We start from the raw sequence: 23,864 nt of genomic DNA, 5'->3' as shown, positions 1-23,864 counted from the left end.
CCCCTAAGATCCAGCTACTCCAGAGTTGACTCCAGCATAGCTGGGAGCCCAAAGACCTGGCACCTGTTGGCTGGTGCCTGTTAAATGTCCCACTTATCACCCTTGCCTGGCCCTCCTGGAGCTGCCAGGCCATGGGTATCTCACTTAATCCCCAGCAGCCCAGTGAGGGGGAAACACTGACCCTCTCAGACTCCTGCTTCCAGCTCCTTAAATGCTGCTGTACCCCAAGCTTCCTCCTTTCACCATTGCCCTCTCCTTCCTCACTGTGTCCTGCGGTGAGCTGATCCCAGCTGGTGGTTTCATACCTTTTCCACCCACTCATACCCCCTGAATTTGCTTCTCCAGCCTGGACCTCTTTCCTAAGCTGGCCATATGGCCAACTGCCTGCTGGACGTCGCCCTGGGAAGTCCCACTGCCACCTCAGACCCAAGAACCTGAGGTCAGCCTACCTCCCAGACCTTCCCTTCCTCCCCCGCCTCCTCCTGGGTTCCCATTTCTCTCATTCCTGCACGCATGTGTTCATGCCATTAACACCCAGAGAGCATCCATTACATGCCAGGCACCATGCCTGACACTGAGAAGGAGGAAGGGAGCAAGACAGACACTCAAGGAGCCTACAGTCCATCCGATGTCCAAGCTAGAAAGCTGAGTGTCACCGTCAACTCCTCCCTCCTTCAGCCCCAGCGGAAACATTAAACAAGTCCCGCGATTGGCCGCTTTCCCTCCATCTCCACTGCCAAGGCCTGAGGCCAGAAACTCGTCCTCTCTCACCAAGGCCTCCCTCCTCTTTGGCCCTCTCCACCATACAGCCAGAGGGACATCTCCGGCACACATCTAAGGCTGCCCCTCCTCAGCCTAGAGCCCTCCATGGCTCCTCATTGCCCTCAGCAGAAGGTCCAAGCTCCCTGGCCCATCCTGACCTCACTTGCTCCAGTGGGGTTGGCCTGGTGGGAGATGAGCTTTTGGGTGGTAGAGCCGTTTGTTCCCAACCACCTGCTGATTCCTCCGCAGCGGGGGTACGCATGCACACAGATACACACAGGCACACAGACAGACACAGGCACAGACACACACGTGCTCAGGTGCACATGAGACATAAACGAGTAAGCCCATTTATACTGACACACATGCCTGTAGATGGAGTTGCCAGATTTAGCAAATAAAAACACAAGGTGCCAGTTAAATCTGAATTTCAGGTCAACAACAAATTATTTTTTAGTATAAGTGTCCCAAATCTTGCATGGGACAGACTTACTATGCTAAAAAATAATCTGTTGTTCATCTGAAATTCAAATTTAACTGGATGTCCATGTTTTATCTGGTGACCCTGCACATCAAGGAAGGCTTACACAACCCCCCCCCACCGCCACAGAACCCAGCTTACACACACACACATATAACACACTGACAGTTCAATTCACGTGTCACACCTCAAAGACAAATGGGCATCTCACCACCTAGATCGAAATGTGGCAGGGCCATGCGATTGGCCAGCTGTGGAGAGCTCTTCAGGGAAATGTTTATTCTGTGAATAAATGCCTAATTGACAGGAATTCCTGGATGTCCAAGTTCCGGAACGTTGTGTGCCCAGAGTGGCCCTGCGGAATTTGAAGGCAGACAGAATTAAGCTCAAAAACCTGACCTCAACACATCTGCACTGTGTGTCTTTGCACAAGTCACTCAGCCTCTCTGAGCTCCCATTAGCTCATCAGTAGAATGGAAATGTTCCACTACTAAACAAATTCTTTAGGGTTATGGTGAGAATCACTAAATGACATCATATATGTAGAAGACTTTTTTAGAGTTTTGGGTACAGATCAGTTCTTATAAACTCTTATTGTCAAGTACATACACAAAATCAAAAAAAATATTAATTGCAATTGGATTCAGAGATGGAATGGCCCCTCAGAGCATAAGTAAAGCACAGAAGAGGAGAAAGCAATGAAACATTGGAACAATTAGACTCAGGCAGTTAAACAGGGTGGGAGGAAACTTTTGGAAGTGATTGGCATGTTTATGGCATAGAATGTGGTGATGGTTCCATGGATGTATACTTATCTCCAAACTCATCAGATTGCATACATTACGTTATACAGCTCTTTGTATGTCAATCACACTTCAATAAACTGGTTTTAAAATACAATAAAGTCAGGCACTAGTATTAATTAAATACTACAGAGTCACATACTCAATAGGTCAGGTTCTAAATTCAGCACAGACAGGGAAAACTGCCTATGTTTAAAACACTTCGAAAACACTTTAGGATTGTATATACAATGTTATGCAATATCAAATCATTCTTATGCGCACTGGAAATTGAGGACCAAGGAAATAGAATGAAGGGAGGAACAAAAGGAACTTCTTTATGCAAATGTCTGGGCACATTCTACTTTTCAAATGACTAGCAAATCTCTAGTGGTGGATGGCAGGGGTGGAATTTCAGTGTTTCTGCCTGCCTGCAGCGTTTCCTCCAATCTTCTTAAAACATTGAGCTTCCAAGTGGTTGACAGTACTGTAGTTCATCAATTATCTCCCACCTTGAACACAATAGGATTGGATGTGCCTGTTCCCTTGAGGTTAAGTGAGATCATGTGATTTGCTCGGGCCAATGAATGTGAAGTGATGTGTGCTAGGGCTGAGGCGTTCCAGTTCTGCTAAATGCTAAGCAACTCTTCATCGTCTCCCCCAGCTGCAGGGGCCAACAACATTCCAGATGATGAACCCTGAGTATCTAAGAAAGGTCAGTGTTGGGCAGAGACTCCACCAACCTACAGTGGATTTATAGCTTGAGGGAGAAATGAACTTTTGCTGTTTTAAGCCGTTCATATTTGGGAGGTGTGTGTTACTGCAGCAAAATCCAGCTGACCCTGACTAATCTGTTTGATAACCTTAATACAAATTCATAGACTTGTTTGTTAAGATTTTTTTTAAATGTCATTAGCTCTTATAGAGGGAGGAAAGTTCTAAGTAAACTTGTAAGTTAAATAAGACTGATGTGACTTCACGTAATTATACACTGCCAGGATTATACCTGCAACTTTGCTAAAAGCCAAGAATGAAATATTAGATTATGGATCAGTGAAAGCATTTAGGAGTGGGGAATAGAAGAGATTAGTACCAAAAGGCTCTGGACCAGAGGGCTAGGAGGGCGGAAACCAGTGTTTACAGAGTGCCTGCTATGTGCCAGATACTGTGCTGCGTGCACTGAAAATATAATTTCCTTATTATTCTCACTAAAACTCAGTGATGTAGAAACTGAGGCTCAGAGAGGTCAAAGAAGATGTCTAGTAGCAGAGGAAGGATTCAAACCCACACTGGCCTTGCTCTTACATCGATGCTCTTACTGGAGCCATAGGGAGGCTGAGTTTGGCAGGACACACTGGCCACCTTTCGCTCCAGGGGTGGTTGCAAGTTAAGGTGGAAACAGGCTAGCATTCACTTTTTCAATAGCTCAGACATGACAGTCTCTTGGCGAGGACTAGGGTGTCCAGAGGGCTTGCCCCACACAGAGTGGCCCTGCTTATGACTTCCTGCTCTGCACCCACAAGGGTCCCGGGCTTCTTGGGAGTGTCATCGGAGGAGGAAGCAGCATTCCAGGTCCACATGCAGACAGCTGTGAACTAGGGTGACTCATGCTGGGACAAGAAAGCCACTTCTTTGCCTGGATTCTCTGTCCCCAAGTCCTAATCTCGGGAAAGCTTCCTTAAGCTCCCTGTACACAAGACTCTGGGTGTCTGGCGCATGAAAGGGGCGGGAAGCCAATGATGTCCAAAGAGAGCAGGGTCCGGAACAAAGAGGAAATTCAGGGTGGGAGATCATTTTTTCTCCCTGGCAAGGCTCCTGCAGCCATCTGGCTGAGGGGGCTGTTATTCAAACCTCTGGATCGGAGTCTGTTTGTTTTTGAGCAGTTTGCAGCTGATTATTTTCATCAAGTTCCCTGCGACCAACCGCGCTGGCTCCAATACCAGGCAAACCTGTGCAGCCAGCACGTCCTGTCAGCCAGGTTCACAGTTGGTTCCCCTCCCAGAGAGCCAGCAGCATCGCTCTCTTACCAACAAGTAGCCCCTGGCCCAGGACAGGGCATTCACCTCTGGATGCCTGGGCCAGCCCTCCAACTGTTCCAGCTGACATCAACCGGACAGACTGGAGGGAAGGAGGGGCATCTGGGAGATCAGAAAGCTCCTGGTGGCCAGACCAGCTCCAAGGGCCTTTAGTGTTGTCAGCTCTGAAAAGGCAGCACCAACTTTTCCTGGGTGTCATCACTGTGCAGAAAGGCAGGATGGAGAGATCTCAGAGAGGACTCAGTTCAACGTTCAGATCTGATCTCCATTACTCTTGCCATCAGGCAACTGAGCCTCCTTTTCTTCCTCTTGGGATCAGGGATAGTAAAGCTTTCTGTCCCTGGGCTGTTGTATGCAAATGCATACACATATAATATTATAGGCAGAACTCGTTTTATTGCACTTCACTTTATTGCACTTCTCAGGTATGATTTTTTTTTTTACAAATTGAAGGTTTGTGGTAACCCTTCAACGTTGAGAAAGTCTGTTGGCACCATTTTCCAGCATTTACTCACTTCGTGACTCTATGTTACATTTTTTATTTTTTAAATTTTGGCTGCGTTGGGTCTTCCTTGTTGTGTGCAGGCTTTCTCTAGTTGCAGTGAGCAGGGGCTACTCTTTGTTGGGGTGCACGGGCTTCTCACTGTGGTGGCTTCTCTTGTTGTGGAGCATGGGCTCTAGGCACTCGGGCTTCAGTAGTTGTGGTACATGGGCTCAGTAGTTGTGGTTTGCAGGCTCTAGACTGCAGACTCAGTAGTTGTGGCACACGGGCTTAGCTGCTCCGCAGTATGTGGGATCTTCCTGGACCAGGGATCGAACCCATGTCCCCTGCCTTGGCAGGCGGATTCTTAACCACCGTGCCACTGGAGAAGTCCCTATGTCACATTTTTAGTAATTCTCACAATACTTCAAACCTTTTCATTATTATTATATTTATTATAGTGATCAGTGATCTTGTTTTCTAACATCTTTATTGGAGTATAATTGTTTACATTGTTGTGTTAGTTTCTGCTGTATAACAAAATGAATCAGCTATACGTATACATATATCCCCATATCCCCTCCCTCTTGCGTCTCCCTCCCACCCTCCCTATCCCACCCCTCTAGGTGGTCACAAAGCACCAAGCTGTGATCAGTGATCTTTGACGTTACTACTATAACTTGCTGTAAGTTCAGACGATGGTCAGCATTTTTTAGCAATAATGTATTTTTAATTAATGTACATTTTTTAGACATAATGCAGTTGCACACTTACTAGACTACAGTGTAGTGTAAACATAACTTTTTTTTTTTTTTAACGGTACGCGGGCTTCTCACTGTTGTGGCCTCTCCCGTTGCGGAGCACAGGCTCCGGATGCACAGGCTCAGAGGCCATGGCTCACGGGCCCAGCCGCCGCGCAGCATGTGGGATCTTCCCGGGCCGGGGCATGAACCCGTGTCCCCTGCATCGGCAGGCGGACTCTCAACCACTGCGCCACCAGGGAAGCCCGTAAACATAACTTTTATATGCACTGGGAAACCAAAAAGTTTGTGCAACGTGCTTTAGTTCAATATTTTGTTTATTGTGGTAGTCTGGAACTGAACCCGAGATAACTCCCAGGTGTGCTTGTATATGTAAAAGGCCTAAGACCACATCTTTACATAGCAAGTTCTTAACAAATATTATTAGTTTCCTCCTTCCATTTCTTCAAGCATGTGCTACGCTGGCCTCTCAGCTCTGCTGGGTTGAAGGATGGGTGAGGCCTGGTGCTCCTTACTTTGGGGAATGGGATGCAGGGACCGGGGGCTTTCCTTCCAGAGGCAATAAGAATGGTCCATGTCTTCAAAGTAACAGTGGTGGCCACAGACTGATAACTTTTTACCCAGAAAGTAAAATCCAAACGGTTTGGTAAGATGTGAGCTCAGTTACTCAATCTGCCTTTCAGACATCAGCCTGTCCTTGGGGTCAAATGAGCTCTTAACAGGCCTGGAACTTTGTTATCTGCTTTCTCCTGCAACTGTTTTTCAGTAGAGAAATCCCACCTGTGTAACAGGAACACATACTCAAGGTCCTTCAGAATGAGCTTGTGTGTGTGCCAGATGGGCAAGTTCAATGGCAAGGTGTGTGTGGTCGGTGGTGTCATTTTAAAAAGGAAAGAGGGAGGGGACTCTGTCTGAGGGGAAGGGAAATGCTTGCACTTGCCCAATGCTGAAGGAAGGAACCTTGGGTAAGGTAGCAGGTGTATACATGCTGCTGACCCGCTCCTGAGCTCTCCCAGAGAGGCCCAGGGAAGGAGAGCTCTGCAGGGGAAAACAGAGCTGGAAGTAGCTTTCAATTACTTTCAACTGCCCTCTATGGGAAGATAGAAAGAGGGTGATCAAGGCAGGGGGCTCTTGGAGACTGAGGTGCTCAGAGCTGGCAGGAGCCCCGCTGACTTTAGGGGTGGGTGTGGACAATGTGGAAGAACAGCCAACCACTGACCTTGCTGAAAGAGCCATGTCCTGAGCTTGGGCTGAACTGCGGGGACAGAGGGAGCAGTGTTGGATCTGTGTTGGGGATGCCTTGTCTGCAGCCCTGGACAAGTCACTTCCACCCTGCAGGCCTTGGTTTCCCTTGTGTGAAGCTGGAGGATTGGACTGTGCCATCTCTAAGCAGTTTCCAGAACTGACTCGTGTAGTCTCCGATGCAGACGTCAGGTGAAGAAACCAAAGGAACGGAGGAGGGTGATTGGTCACTCGAGTCCACACCCCTTCTCTCTGTCCACTGGATGTCCCACGTCGTCCACACTCATTTATCGAGTTGCTGACGAAAAAAGACTGCTCACCAACACTCACACAGTTTTACAGGTTTGTCCACCATATAATCCTGTTCATTCCTCCCAACAACCCTGTAAGAAGATAATAACTACAGTTGATTGAGTGATATTATGTGCTGAGCATTACCCTAATCCTTTTACATATTTCACCTTACTTAATCCCCACCATACTCACACGAGGCATGGGTATTATTGTCCCTGTTTTACCGATGCCCACTTGCCCTTGCAAACGTGAGTTCCTCTAGACACGCAATAACTGGATGGAGTCTCTGAACCTGACCCGTGTACTCTCCACTTGGGCCCTAGGCCCTGGGCCAGCTCCTGCCTGTTTGCATTAGGCTCCTGTTTCCTCCCAGCTGTCCTTGGCTCTGGTCTCCCTCTTACCAGAGGGAACCTTGAGAAATCATTCTCCTGATGCAGCAGGAAGAGGCCACTCAGGGCGGGTGGGTGCCGAGGGAGATGCTGAGTTACTTTCCACAAGTCTGCTCCTCCCGAGAGAAGGGCCGGCCCACCCAAGTCTCCCAGGATGGTCTGAACAAGTATCTGATCTGGAAACTTGGCCCAATGTTCTTCCTTCCTTGCTGGCTCAGAGGATCCAGGGCCATATCTGCTGAGCCAAGTCCTCCAACTGCGTCCTAGATCCTGAGGTCTCCCTCTCCTGCTCAGCCTTCCCTCCCTGGCAGCCCTGTCCCTCCCTCTCTACTGGCTCCTTCCCACTGGTTGCTGCTGAGGGGCAGCAGAAAGAGCCTGGACACGGAGTCAGAAGACTGGGAATCAAAGCTGCTCTGTCACTTACTAAATGCATGACTCTAGACAGGTCAGTCACCTGGCTGAGCCTCTGTTTCCTTTCCTGGAAATTGGGGTTATGAAGGTGATAGGGCTGCAATTCCTCTCCAGTCTGATTTCCAACTGCCCCCCACCTTGCCACCTCTGCTCCACCCAGACCTGTCTCCTGCCCATGGATTATTTAACAAATCCATTCAATAGGTAGGCTGGCACAGAGCACACTCCCATAAGAAGCTCCACACAGGCCCTGCTATCACGGAGTCCACAGTCTAGAGGGTCAGGGAAGTAATAAGACAGGCAACTATCAGACAGTGCACTGCGAACTGCGATGCCAGAAGCCAATGGTGCTGGGGTAATGTGAGGAAAGGCATCCATTCAGCCCTGGGATGCCTGCAAAGACCTCCCAAAGGATGAAATATCAAGCTGAGATCTGGTAGTAATCAGCCCTCTGAAGAAGAGGAAGAGAATATTCTAGGCAGAGGGAATAGCTTGAACCAAGGCCCAAAGACAATAGAAGGCTAGGGGACATGAACAAACATGGTTTGGTTTGACTGCACCACAGCACGTGCATGCATGTGTGTGCGTGCGTGTGTGTGTGTGTGTGTGTGTGCACTCATGCATGTTGGAGTAGGAGAGAATGGAGAGATGAGCCTGGAGAAGTGGCCATGGACTAGCTTATGCAGAGCAAGACTCTGGGTGGTATGCATAGAGAGCAATGGGGGAGGATTGGAGGGATTATAAGCAGGGAAGGGACGTGGTCAGGCATGATTTTGAAGATGCCTCTGTCTGCCATGGCAAGAGGGGATCAGATTTTTAAAAAAATGATTGCCAATACCAAGCATCTATGAGGATGTGGAGCCACTGCAACTCCCATACTCACATATAATGGGATGTATACCTGTAACCTGAACCACTGTTGAAGATCTGGATATTCCTTTTTGGGTTTTTTTGTTGTTTTTTTTTTAAATCTGATCCTCTCAGATGCGGGTATTCTTAACCCAGCAACTCCATTTCTTGGTTCCTACCCAAAGAGATATGTGCGAGGCATGTCTATGTAAGGATATTCACTGAAGTACTACTTGTAATAGTAAAAAAGTTGAAATGACCTATCCAGGCATCTGTAGACGGACAACTTGGTAAAGTGCAATTTGCTTATACATTGGAATACTACTCGATGATTAAATGAATGAACCAGATCTCCATGTATCAGGACAAATCTGAAAATATAATGAGCAGTGGGGGAAAAAAGGCAACTTGCAAAAGGATATGAACCTAATACTTCGTGGTTTGTGGATCATCAGTAGAAAAGATATAAAAATACATGTGGGAATTCATCACACAAAATTAGGATAATATTTACTCTGTGGACGGAGGGTTAAGAGGTAGGGTAGGAATTTAGCTGAAATTATAATCTTATATTTCTATACAAGACAGAATTGAAGCAAATATAGTGAAATGTTAATACCTACTGAGTCAAAAGGGTGGGTATCTTGTGACTTTTGCATTGTTTGCTATACTTTTGATATGTCTGAAGTTTTTGGCAATTGAATTTTAAAATGGATTCATGGACAACAAGGCAAGAGGGAGGCAGATCTGCTGGGAAGGCTTTTGCTGTGTCCAGGTTGGGGAGGCTTTTGCTGTGTCGAGGCTGGGTAGGCTTTTCCTGTGTCCAGGCTAGGGAGGCTTTTGCTGTGTCCAGGTAAGGGAAGCTGGTGACTCGGACCAGGGGAGGGCACAGTGGGGAATGGAGAGAAGCAGATACAAATGAGCAATACTCAGAGGCAGAATCAGCACAGCTCTCTGCCTACTGGGATTCTTCCTTCTTTCTCTCTTTATCCACAGGCACCTACTCAGAGTTCTGCCTCTATAGGAGGCTTCTTCAACCACCCTGGTCCTCAGAGATCTCTTTACTCTGACATCTTCTAGGCCTTGAAATATCAGTCACTCCTGGAGTCATTTCATGCAACAATGCCTGAACTTGTGGTGTCCACATGTTGCCTTTCTCCAGTAAAACCGTGTGTTTGAGCAGGGCAGGAACTCTCTCTTATGCTCTTGACGGGTGTCCCTCTGGAACGTCTATGTGACTAATTGCTGTATCCCATGCCGCCTTCACATCATGCCCGTGGTTAGTGCCAGAGAAGTTCTAGTTGAATGAATACATGAATAGATAAGCGAATGACTAAACAAGTTCCAGAAAGAATTGCTGAGTAAATGCAGGGAGTCAATTGGCAGCCCAGAATTCAAACCACAATTTTGCCATTAACAAGTAGTAACTTTGGCGAAGTCACTTAACCTCTCTGAATCTGTTTCTCCAGCTATAAAATCGAGAAAATGCCCATATTTCATGGAACTTTCCTTGTTCCTAGCCCAGAAAGTGTGGCTTTTCATACCAGTGGATGCAGCCCCTTCTGCAGACAAGTGATGGAGCCAGGAGGACCTCTGACCCAAGCTGGGCCAATCACACTCTCTCCCAGGAATTTGGAACACAGAGACTTAGTCAAGTGACTTGCATTCATCAAACATTTGATGAGCAGCCTACTCTAATCATGCCTTGAGCTTGCACAGTCATATATTTTAGCAAACGTGCTGCACTGCAGGATGAGAGCCTGAGGACTTCCCTGGTGGCCCAGTGGTTGAGAATCCACCTGCCAACACAAGGGACACGGGTTCAATCCCTTGTCTTAGTTGCTGCGGAGCAACTAAGGCCATGCGCCACAACTACTAAGGCTGTGCTCTATAGCCTGCGAGCCACATCTACTGAGTCTGTGTGCCACAACTACTGAAGCCCGTGTGCACAGCAAGAGAAGCCACTGCAGTAAGAGGCCTGCGCACCGCAGTGAAGAGTAGCCCCCGCTTGCCGCAACTAGAGAGAAAGCCAGCATGCAGCAATGAAGACCCAATGCAGCCAAAAATAAATAAATAAATTTATGAAAAGATGAGAGCCTGAGGATTTGGGGGGAAAACAGGATACTTGTCCCTCTCTGCTGCCCCTTATCACAGCCTGTTTTCTAGGGCCTTTGCAGACAAGCCTTCTCTGTCTTACAAGGCCAAGGTTGACTTGCTCCTGTCTACCCCACAGCACAAAGCCTAGCGCCTGGCACTGAGAAGGCACTCAAGTGACATTGTTTCAGATGAATTGTGTTGGATATGAATGGAAATAAACCAGGACTCATGAGGGAAAGAGAAAGCGAGCTGGTGAGTGCAGACAAATTCAAAGCATAGGAGGGATGTTTTAAGCAATTGGAGATATTTAACTTGTTGCAGAAAAGGCTCATGGAGAGCAAACAGAAAAAGCGGTCCAATGTTCTCTGTGGCTAAAAGTTACAGAGAAGCAGGTGTGGCTTCACACCAGGAAAAACTTGCTGTTGGAACTGCTCACAGGTATGTTGATTGTCTTATGTCTCCCTGTTTGGGAACATGTGCAAGCAGAGACCGGGTACCACTTAGCAGCTCTTCAGGCACTATATGAGAGGGCTGGGCTAGTGACCTGAAAAATTCCTTTCAATTGGGAGTGTCTAAGTCTATGTGTTTGTTTGTTGGTGCACCCTAGAGGAAATTGTTAGTCAAAGTTCTAGTTATTAGTGAGACCTCTCAGAAACTTTGGCCATGTGTTCTGAAATACATATCAGACAAAGAGCATGCATGGAATAACTGTTAGGATTTATCATTTCAGTTTTTATTATACAGTTTTATTAATGTTGGATAAAGTTTTAAGAGAAGCTTTTTGCCCTAAAAATGTTAATGGGTTGCCCGTCAGCTTCAAAAGAAGAAAAATAGCTAATAGGAAAGTTATACAGTTACAGTGTTAACCCCAAAGTGGAAAGAAGAAGGAAAGTTCCAGCAGATTACAGGGCATGTGCTCAACACATGGGCATGTCCTGCTCTCTCTCTTTTTATAGTCTGTCCGAAGTTACCAAGAGGACAAAATCAGGATGAAGGTCAGGATTACAGAATCCAGTGGGACCTTGTTGTGTATGTGAAATCAGCTAACTGAAGACAGAAAATTTTCCAAAATTGTTATGGAATAAGAATTCCCCCTGCCCCATAATGACACCTCCACTGGTCCCCTTCCAGTTTACCTCTCCCATCAGTATAACAATCCACTCCCTGAATAAACAGGACCATTCTCAGAAGAGGCAGAAAGAGAAGAGCTGGGGGGGCTTTCAGGAAACTCTATCCTGATCCTATCTTCTTCTTGGGCCTTTTGGCATCCTGATGCTTGCCAATTAGCCATCCCCAGGTGGGCCCGGCCATCAGGTAAGCATGTAAATCCATACACTTAGTGTCCATGATCTACACATCGAAGTCAGAGAGAGAAATCTACATGGCAAACAGGAATGATGAAGGATCCTATCATTAGACAAGTACCTATAATCAAGGTTTTTAACCTTGGTTGAGGGAGACTTTACAAAACCAAAAACTTCCATTTGAAACCACCAAAATAAGGATCTCTGGGGGTGGGACATAGATATCAGCATTTTTACTTTTTTTTTTTAAAATGAGATATACTTTACATACCTCTGAAATTTATAGATAACTACTTATCTTAATGTGTTTTGACAAATGTGTATACCCATGTGACCTACACCTCTATCAAGATATGGAACATTTCTATCACCTCAGAAAGTTCCCAGCTGCCCCTTCCTAATCATTCCCCAGAGCTCAAGATGCAAACATTGTTCTGATTTTTTTCTACCTTAGATTAGTTTTTCTTGTTCTGGAATTGCATATACTGAATACATAGAATGATATAGTCTCTTTTATGAACTGACTTCTTTCACTTGCATAATGCTTTTGATTTTCATTCATGTTTTGTATGTATCAGTAGCCCTTTCCTTTTTCATTACTTAGTTGTATTCCATTGTATGGATGTGTACAATTTATTTCTCCATCCAGCAGTTGATAGACATTTTGGTCACTTCTAGTTTGTGGTAATTCTGAATAAAGCCTCTATAAACAGTCAAATGCAAGTCTTTGTGAGGACATATGTTTTTATTTCTCTTGATTAAATACCCAGGAGTGACATTGCTGAGTTATACCATAAGTAGAGATTTAACTTTATAAGAAACTTCCAAATTTTTTTCCAAACTATGCAATTTTTACATCCCTACCAGCAATGGATGAGAGTTCCAATTGTTCCATATCTTTGTCAGCACTTGTTACTGTCAGTTTAGTTTTTTCAATAAACTTTTAATTTTAGAACAGTTTTAGATTTACAGAAAACATTGTAAAGGTAGTAAAGAGAGCTCTTACGTATCCTGAACCCAGTTTCCCTTATTATTAACACTTACATTAGTATGGTACATTTGCTACACTTAATAAACCATTATTTGTACCTTATTCTTAACTAAAGTCTACTCTTTATTCAGGTTTCTTTGGTTTTTATCCAATGTCCTTTTTCTGTTCCAGGATTCCACACACAATACCACATTACATCTAGTCATCATGTCTTCTTTAATCCCCTCTTGGCTGTGACTGTTTCTCAGACTTTCCTTGTTTTTGATGACCTTGATGGTTTTGAGGAGTATTAGGTATTTTATAGGATGTCATCAGTTGGGATTTGCCTGGTGTTTTTTCTCACAATTAGACTTGGGTTATAAATTCTAAGGAAGAAGACCACAGAGATAAAGTATCATTCTCATCACATCATATCAAGGGTACATACTATTAATGTGACTTCTCACAGTTGATGATGACCTCAATCACCTGGCTGAAGTACTGAGAAAAAAGTCTTTCATTGTGTCCATATATTTACCTTTTCCATTGCTCTTTATTCCTTCTGCAGTGTCCAATTTGCTATTATCCAATCTAGCAAATTTTTAAATTTCAGATCTTATATATATATATATTTTTTAATTAATTAATTAATTAATTTATGGCCACATTGGGTCTTCATTGCTGCACGCAGGCTTTCTCTAGTTGCAGTGAGTGGGGGCTACTCTTCATTGCAGTGTGCAGGCTTCTTATCGTGGTGGCTTCTCTTGTTGCGGAGCATGGGCTCTAGGCACACGGGCTTCAGTAGTTGTGGCACACGGGCTCAGAAGTTGTGGCTCATGGGCTCTAGAGTGCGGGCTCAGTGGCGCACGGGCTTAGTTGCTCTGTGGCATATGGGATCTTCCTGGACCAGGGCTCTAACCCATGTCCCCTGCATTGGCAGGCAGATTCTTAGCCACTGCACCACCAGGGAGGTCCCCAGATCTTACATTTTTTAGTTCTAAAATTTCTATTCCGTTTTTTTGCTTGTTTGTTTCCATTTCTCTGTTAGAGATTCCCCCATCTGTTCATTCATTATGTCCATCTCTTCCTTCACTGAACATATTGATAATAGCTATTTTAAAGTTCTTATCTATTAATTCCATCATCTTGTCACCTCTGGACCTGTTTTTGCTAACTGTTCTTTCTTCTAGTTTGGTGCACATTTCCCAGCTTCTTCATGTTTCCAGTAATTTTTGTTTGTTTTCTGGACATTGTGGATACGATGTTGAGAGTCTAGATTATCTCCTTTTAAAGAGTCTCTCTCTCTTTTTTTTTTTTTTCCTGGCAGGCAGTTGCCTTTATTTTAAAGACAGAAAGGCACAGCCTTTCTGGGGTCTCAACTGAATGTCCAGAGTATTTGGTGATGTCTCTCTAATATGGCTAGTCAGAAAACCAGTATCTGTCAGTGCTGTGAGACTACCAAAATCTCTGTTGACCTCGTAGCCCTCCAGTAGCTGTTTTCTGCCAAGTCTCTCAGAGTCTCACTCTGTGCATGTACAGCTTAGTACTCAGCAAAAGACTTAAGGGAATTCCATGAACATTTCACATCAGTATTTTTTAAAGCTCTCTAAGTGATTAAAATGTACAGCCAAGGTTGAGAACTATTGAGTATTAATTCCCTAATTGTGAAGGAGTTGGAAAAAATGCCCTAGTACCAAAGAAAATGCCCAACCCCTCAAGGTGGACTGGTCCTGGACAAAATCATGAAGGATGTTGATAAAAAGAACTCTACACTAAAATGGCTCTAACCTGGGAGACATAAAGGAACAGAACCCAAGATTAATCAAGTTTAGTGTACCTCCTGTCCTTTAAAAGGATCAGCGGTTATAGCTCATTCTTGCTCAGTTTGAGTAGTCCTCCTTTAAGACTTTCCTGTCACCTAGACTGTAAAAACTAAAGTGATAGCTGGTCAAAAAGAATTCCCAGTGCACTAAAGCCAGCAGGTGGAGGAAAATGGATCAACCCTTAGTGAATCCCTGTCAGTTGTCAGGTTCCAAATTCAGAGGATATAAAAGGAATAAGATGTCACTCCTGCCCCCAAAGTGGCTTCAAATCTAGTGGAAATTCCAGTATATATGGAGCTAAATCAAGTACATTTCAGACTGTGATAGGTCCGTGGTATGGTAGAGATACATTCAAATTGCTTTTAGGAGCACAGGTATGTCTAACTTTGGGTTTGAAAAGGCTTCACAAAGGAATAGCTTTTCAGCTGGGTCCCATTAAGGATAAGAATGGTGAATGTGGTGAAGTGAAGAAGGGAAGGGTATTCTAGGCAAAGAGAACATATGAAGGGAGAATAAATGGAACATAAGGGAAATTTGGTAAGTTCTTTAATGGAAAGATGAGGAATAGAAGCATAGTTTATAGAAGAGCAGAAATAAGATGACTTTACTCTTCCCATCAGCTGAGATGAATCAAATTTAGGGAATAAAAAAATAACTTATAAACAGTTCCTGTTGATTTCTAATAAATCTCACCTTCTTTGGGACTGGAGTGGATCTTTAGCAGAAGTTTAACAAAGGTCTGCCGTAAGTGGGGGAAATCTAAACAGTGTACAGAGAACCAGAGATGTCTGACCATGTGAATCTAATCTGAAGATTGTAACCTCACTAAAGTTACACATTGCATTTCAACATAAAACTGCAGAGGGTGAACTTTACACATGGACGGAGATTGTTCTCAATGTTTCGTATATGTACAGCCACTGCAGAGAAGCAGAAATCACTGAGTAGACGGGGAAGCTTAAGGATGAAAGACACTTGGCCATATGTGCTTTAGAGATCTCCCCTGAAGCCAGAAAACAGGAGTCTGAGGCCTGAGTTTGCCATTTACTGTATATCATGCCTTTAAGAAAGTTTTTTAATTCCTTGGACCCTTAGTTCCCTCTTTTACGAAATGGGCACATAACGCCTACTCACCCTGCTGTCTAACCGGATTCTCAGGAAAGACCAAATGACCTACTTTGTGGGGAAAAGCCTTATAAGGTTAGAGCCCACTTATGATGCAAAGAGTTATTATTACTACTAATAAACAAGAAGAATGTGTGACAATGCCCAGAATTTCCTGTTGAGACAATAACTTCATGAAACCATTAAGAAAACTAGGATGTTTGTTAATTCCACAATGAGAGTTATGTGCTGGTATTGTTTCAACCATCTCCAGGGAATAAAGGGTTTGACAGCAATAAAGAATGAGCCAATTTGTCCTAAAGATTCTTGTTCTTTAGAATCATTTCAATAGCTTTTTGTGCCTTACCAAGATTTTTCCTGCCAATCCTGCCATGACTGATGAGAACTGGGTATTATTCAATTAATTTTTTCCTTAAAAAAAAAATTAAGGGAAATCTTTCCACATGCTAATACTCATATAATTCAGGTCTGTGAATACTCCACCTCCTCCAAGGCAGCTCTCAGGCACAATGCTGGGGTCCTGAAGCACATCAGTGAAATTTCTTCTACTCACCAAGAAAAGAGGGAAATTCATGCCTGACACCAAACCAGTCTCTTGGAACCCCTCCTTTCCCCTTCTATAAGCTCAGGACAAGAGGCTTTCATGTGGATACGACTTGGCATTTATAAATTTGTCAAAGAACTGTGTGGGCAAAGCCCTCTAGGGGATACACACTGCCCTTCAGAAATGCAACACAAGGATCCTTTCTTGTTGGGTTAATGATGCCTGGTGGTGATTTTGATGACCTTTGGGATGTCATTTTCATTTCATGTCATCACACACAGTAACTGACCGCCCTTCCCCACATCTTGCCACAAAGAGCCTGTGGATTCTGGTCCCAAATGGTGACCCAAAGCCTCACACTTAATTTCTCCTTTCAAATTTACACTAAAATAATCAAACTACTATAATAAATGGGGAAAGTCTGAAACTTGGAAAAGGCGATTTTACAGCACATCTCAAATTTTAGCGTGCACACAAATCACCTAAGAGTCTTGTTAAAATGCAGATTCTGATTCAGTAGGTCTGGGATGGGGCCCAAGAATTTGCATTTCTAAGAAATTCTCAGGTGATGCACTGGTCCCTGGACCACACTTTAAGGAGCAAGAAATCAGAAGGCAAACATGAACAATTCTCCCAGAACTCAAAGGAAATGGTTAAAGAGATAAAAATGGTGAAAGAAAAGTTGGAGAGCCAAGAGCTGCAATAGAGCTTCTACATATAGAAGAAGAGAACAGAGGAGATAGAGAAAAAAATTGAAGTGGCATATATGTTTCAACTTTAGAAAAATGTATTAGTCTAATTCATCATATCAATATAGCAAAGCAGAAATACCACATAATTTTTTGATAGGTGACAAAAATCACTTGAGAAAATTCAACATTCCATCATCATCATCATCATCATCATCATCATCAAGAGAGAAGAATATTTTCTTAAAGTGACAAATGTACTCTATGTAAAATCAAAGCCAGTGGGATACTTAATGAGCCATTCCATTCACATAAGTAACAAGAAGGATATCCACTCCCATCAGTGTTATTAACACTGTTCTGCAAATCCTAAGCCAGACAACCAAATACAAAAATGAAATTAGGGGTGATATTAGTGAGGGTATGTTCAGTTTCATGTAATCATGGCTTAAACAAAATAGAAGTGTCTTCCACTCTCGCCTAAGTTGGAGGGAGCAGACCAGGCTGGTGTAGCAGCAATTCTAGGACTCCAGAGACCCAGACCTTCTTGTTCTCTGCTCAGTCATCACCAAGGTGGCTCTCATATTGTACCTCTGCTATAGCTGTCACACATATTTGATGTCTCAGACCTCGTGAATATTTAGTGCTTCCGTGGTCCTTCTGTCCTTCCCATCTATGTTCAGCCCATACATGCTTTACTAAGTTTATCTATAATATGTTACACAGCTGCTTGTTTCTATTGTTCTCTAAGGCAGAATTTAACATTTTTGATAACATAGCAATACACATTACACAAAATAAATATGTCATTTTAACAAATAAGGCTAAACTAGAATAATAAATGTATGATAATAACTAGGCATGCTTTAAAACGAGTGATAATATAAACTCATCCTAACAAATATTAAATTGTATCATAAAAGGGCAAGAAATTTAACAGTATGCTAGCAGCTGAAGAAAAGACAGATTAGTGCAGAAAAGAAAGCTCCTAAACAGTCCCAAGTATATATAAAAAGTAGCAGAAGCTAATGCTATTGTTTCCAAATCATTAGAAAATGATGTCTGGTGGTACAACTTGCTAACCATATGGAAAAACTTAAAATTAGGTGCCTAACTCACACCATTCACAAATTCCAGATGCATTAAAGTTATAAATGAAAAAATGAAACCATGAAACTATGACAAGAAAATACATATACATGTTTAAATAATCTTGGGTTGGGAAAATACTTAAACCTGCCAGCAAATATGAAACAAAAATTGAAAATATCAACCAATTTGACTCAATTTTAAAGATCTATATACATAATTCTTTAAAAAGACCAAAATGGAACTGGAATAATAAAGTAAGGAGGACCTAGCTAGCCTGGTTCTTTATCTGTGAAGATGGGCTGGTAGATCTCACCAAACTCTAACTATAGTTTTGCTTCTATGCTAGCTGAAAGATGATATGCATATATAAATTTGACTTGTTCAAAACGTATACAGTCAACATGGATGAACCTCAAAAACATTATGCTAAAATGAAAGCAGTCAGACATGATAGGTCACATGTCATAAAATTCCTTTTTTATGAAAAGTCCAGAATAAGCAAACCCATAGAGACAGAAAGCAGATTAGCAGTTGCTGAGAACTAAGGGGAGAGGGGAATGGGGTGTGACTGCTAATGTATATGGGGTTTCTTTTTGGGTGGTGAAATATTCTGGAATTAGTGGTGATGGTTGCATAACTTTGTGAATATACTAAAACCCACTGAACTGTACACTTTAAAGAGGTAAATTTTATGGTATGTGAATTATATCTCAAGTTTTTAAAAAAGTGTATACTTCAATTCACACCGGAGAGTGGGTTCAGTTCTCAACTGACCCTGTTGTTGACTCTATAACATAGTGAATTAAAAGAATTCCCTTAGGGTACCATTAACACCTGGTGCTTGAATAAGACTCACTATAGGGATGTTTACATCCTGATGGCCAGGGTGGGCTAGCCAGGGAGATGCCTCCTCACTTGATGGCACTGGCCCCAGAGAAGGCCTCCCGCATTAGGATGAGCCAACCCACACACCCACTACCAGGTTATATCTAGCCGTGCATACTCCCAACAACTTAAAAAATTCTGCTTTTAGTTTACAAATTTGAGCGAGTATGTACTGAACTTCCAGTGGGTGGATTTGGCCATCTGTGGTTTCAGAGCATTTCTGAGCTTTTGGTTTTTGGTTCCTAAACCATGGCCATGAACTCACAAGGACTGGTACACTCTCCCAGAACTCCATCCACATCACTTTCCAGCAACTCAGTGTCAGTGGGCTTTTGGTCAACCTGATAACATGTAAGTTACGGACATGGTTTATCAGAGCCGGAAGGAACCTTAGAGAGTAATGTCGCACCACCCTAACTCTCGCCTCCTACAATCACTATTTAATAGATGAGGTCAAGAAAGGAGGAGTCATCCCTAGATTACCCAACAAATAGAGGAAACTAGAATTAAATTAAATTTCTGTGTCCCAGTCCTGAAAGCACATGTGGTTGTACACCCAATTATTTCTGTTGCACTATTGGCCTTAGCAACTGCACTTGCAATTAAATAGTCTCCCACACAGTGAAAATAGAATGGAATGGTACAAGACCAGCAACAGGACAATGTCTTAACCCTTTCAGGATGCTCCTGACAATGTCTGAAATTTGAAAGCCACACTCAGGACAGCTTCCTCAGGTAGACACTGCTGAGGACATGGACCTTCTCCAAGTTTCCTATGACGAAGTAAACTTATCCTTGTCCATAGATGGAATTAGTAGGAGGGACCCAACTATCTGCAGAGCAGATAAAATACTGTAGCAGAAAGGAAGCATCCTTCCTCCTCGTCTCCCCTGTCAATGCAGCAGTTTCTCCTATGATGTCAGGTGCCCTTTAATTCATTCATTCACTCATTTAACCAATAAACACTTCTTAAACATCTACAGTGTGCCTGGCCCTGTGCTGATGTTCAGACGTGGAAATGGGTCAAGCATATACTCGCCTTCAAGAGGCTCCCAGTCTATTGGGAGACGTTCCTATTTGACCAGCCCTGACAGAAGGGGAAGGCTAGAGTCAGAAAGTTTGTGCAGGGCACCGTGGAGACAAAGGCGAGGTCATAATTTGGGTGTCAGGAAGGCTTCACAATGTTGATGCCATTTAAGCTGCATCTTGAAAGTCTTCAAATGGCAGAGGAAGGAGGGGAAGCTTTTCTGACACAAGGAACAGGTGAGCAAAGGCACAAAGTATAAGGGTGCATGGTGTGTTTGGGAAAGGGAAGGAGACCAGGGCTTCTGGAATGTGATATCTGGAGCTGGGTTATGTTGGCCTGTTCCCACTGAGTCTCCATCACTAAAATATGGATTTCTTGGGGTCAAGCTGTGCATTATCCCCTTCTGAATTTCCAGCACCTACTCAGAACTCGGCAAACTTTTTCCAAGTGAATGAGTAAGAGAAAAGAAGAATTAATGTGTATTAGGTACTAACTATGTGGGAGGCATTGTACTGAGTGCTTTACTTATATGCAGTGATGATGATGATAAGGCTCATGTAAACCTTATGGATTTGGTATTATCATTATTGTTAATATTATTATCCCCCTTTAATAGGAAATGACTAAACACAGAGGCGTGAAATAACTTGCCCAAGATCACACAGCTAGTAAGAGGCGTATCTGGTCTTCAAACCCAGATCTCTCTCAGATGAATGTACTCTCCTTCTTCATGTCTGTCTCCCCACTATCCTAGGGGCCAAATCTGTGTCAACTGCCTATAGTCTGCTCTCTTAAATGCTGTTCTCTCACTGTGGTGAGAATGAATGGTAGGAGAAGGAGGGAGCGGCCAGGTGGTAAAGAGCCTTGACTACCAGGCTCTGAATCCTGGACTTGATCTTAGAGATGATGAAGGTTTAACATAAGCCAACAGGCGAATTCCCTAGCAGTCCAGTGGGTAGGACTCAGAAATTTCATTGTGAGGGCCTGGGTTCAATCCCTGGTCGGGACACTAAGATCCCACAATCTGTGCCATGCGGCCAAAAATAATAATAATAAGCTAGCAGATGTGGTCTGAGTCCTTTCAATACTTAGCATGAGGTTTGCCATGGACTTAGAAGCCAGGAAAAATTTTTTGGGAAGGGGAAACTAGAAATCAAAACTCCTTTGCTCTGTGTTAAGATGGGCACAAACAGATATCTGAGAAGTGGTGAGTGGGACAAACGCCCTAAAGGGTTAAGGCTTCCTCCACCGTGATAGTCTCAAACATCGGGCTCTCTTCTATTTTCTAAATTTGGAACAACTAGCTATCCACTTCCTCCTAATCAAGATAAGGTCAGGGCTGAGAATGCAGGCAATTGTGCTAGGTCATTTAATTGCCTTCCTCCTGAAAACCTTGAGCCAGCCATAGGGAAATTCTCTAGCCAAGGCAAAGAATAAAGGTTAAGGAGCGTGTCACATTCTGATGCCTTTTACAGATCCGAGGAGCCACAGGAGAAATCAATTCCAGTCACACGAGTTGCAAAATTCTTTTAAAAAGTGGAGCCAATATTTTTAAGATTCTCCAGGTCATGGAAAAATATATACTAAGAACATGACAACAATACCAAGTGTCTCCAGCAGCACGAAATTTACTTCTCATTGTTGTCTAAGTAAAACCAGACTAATTCAACCGGGGCTATGTTCCCTAACCCACCATAAAATCATCTGTTATGAAGTATTAATGGGAAAAATAAGACGACTAGTCATTCTACTTTTCCTGGATGCCCACAATTTTGTTATTAACCACGATCCCTTTTTCAAAGCTTTTTTTTCTGACTATAAAAGTAATACATATTCATTGTTGAAATTTTGGAAAATAAGGAGAAAAACAAAGAAATAAAAATCACTATAACCCACCATTAACAACTCAGGTTTTTTTTTTTTGTAACAAAAATTGAGGTCACACCGTATATAGAATTTTATATTATTTTTTCATTTAGCATTTGTCAGTAGCTTAATCCTACATACATAGTATTCTTCAAATACATCATTTTTATCATTTATATCAGATTGATCAGCGTGGATGTGCCATAATTAGCTAGTCCTCAAGCTGTGGACACTCAGGCTGTTTCCAGTCTTCTGATTTTATAAATGAATGTGTAAAATGTCTTGATACAAATATCTTTGTCCTACTCTCTAAGGGTCTCTTTTTGAAGTAAAATTACTAAACCAAGGGGTATGAAGAACTTAAGGTTCTTGATAGATATTGCCAAATTGCCTTCTATTTGTTCAACAAATATTAATTTGGTGCCCAGTGCCAAGCATGGTTCTGGCCACTGGAGAGACCACAGAGAATGAGACAAACTTTCTGCCCTAGGGAGCTGTATTCTAACATGGTACCACCTTACCTTCCCACTAGCCATGTATGAGAATGCCTGGTTCCTCCTCCCCTCATCAGCATGACGCTCTTTTAAGAATCAACCTTGGGTAACACAGTAGTCAAAAAGTGCTCTTTCAACTATTGTTTTAATTTGCTATTTTCTGATTAACATATTTTCCCATGGATGTAGCAATCATCTCCATCTGTGTGCATGAATTGTCCGATCATGCTCTTTTCTTGTATTAATACATTTGCCTCTTCTTATTGGTAAAAGTTTTAATATATTCTAGATGTTAACTTGCTGCCTGCCATATTTTATGAATATTTCTCATTGGCATTCTGGATATCTATGATGCTTTCTAACTTCATTTGGCAAATCTTGAGCACCTCCCGGGCACGGGGGATGGAGCTGTGGACAGAAACATACATGGTCCCTGGTGGAACTGGTAGCGCCATAGGGGAGACAGACCTGCTTTATGAGAGAATGAGGCACGGGAGTGAGGGACAGTGTGCGGGGACCCATCTGGTGGCTGAGGGGCGGCTGGTGTCTTAGGGAGGGCTCCTGAAGGGTGGAGGCTGACAGAGGGAAGTATCCAGGGAGTGCTGGACAGGAAAAACCTACAAGGAGTGAGGGAAGCAGAACAAGAGCGTGGAGGTGCTCTCCGGTAGAATCTAACTGGTTCCTGATCCACAGCTGGCTCGGGAGCATAAATTGCACAGCAAAGTTTCTCTCCTCGAGGTCAGGGTGGGAGGCCTTTTGTGAACCCACCCAGATCATGGTTAGGAGATGCTTGTGGAGGGTGGGGGAATGTGACCTCCCTGGTAGGTGGCTCCCCAGAAGAGGCAGCTGTGGTGTCAGCAGTCAGCGCTGCTGCTGCAGCTGGAGATGGATGCAGGAGACTGGAGAAGGGGTCTGCGTGGGGCACTGACGGTGTGTCCTACACACGTCAGAGAAGCAGAAAGGCCGGGGTCGCAGGAGAGGTATGGGAAGGGCAGGCAGCACGATCAAGGTTGCAGTTAGCAGAAAACTCTTTGGCTTCAGTTGGGAGAATGGACTGCAGGAGTCCAGGCAAGACCAAGAAAGTCTGGGGCTTGCACCCTGAAGAGTCACTGTGACCATGATTGTCACACCAAAGAGAAATCCTATAACATAGAAACCTGATTAACATTGTTCAAATCCACACTTCCCAAGAAATCGCAGAGGAACAGGTGAGCAGAAAGGACAGCAATAACAATATAAAGGGCCAACTCCAGGTGAGAGATAGAGGCCTAGACTATGGGGGTTCAGAACTGCAAAGAAGTGGGTATACTGAAAACATATTTAGGAATTAAAAACCACAGTATTTAACTGAAGATTGGATATGGTGCAAGAGAGAGGGAGACATCAAGGACAACTCCTGGATTTCTAATTTGAGCATCTGGATGGTGATGCAGCATTCTTGGAGAAGGACTGGGTCAAGT

This window comes from Phocoena phocoena, chromosome 6, assembly GCF_963924675.1.
Source record: "Phocoena phocoena chromosome 6, mPhoPho1.1, whole genome shotgun sequence".
NCBI lineage: Eukaryota > Metazoa > Chordata > Mammalia > Artiodactyla > Phocoenidae > Phocoena > Phocoena phocoena.
This window is presented reverse-complemented; position numbering follows the sequence as displayed.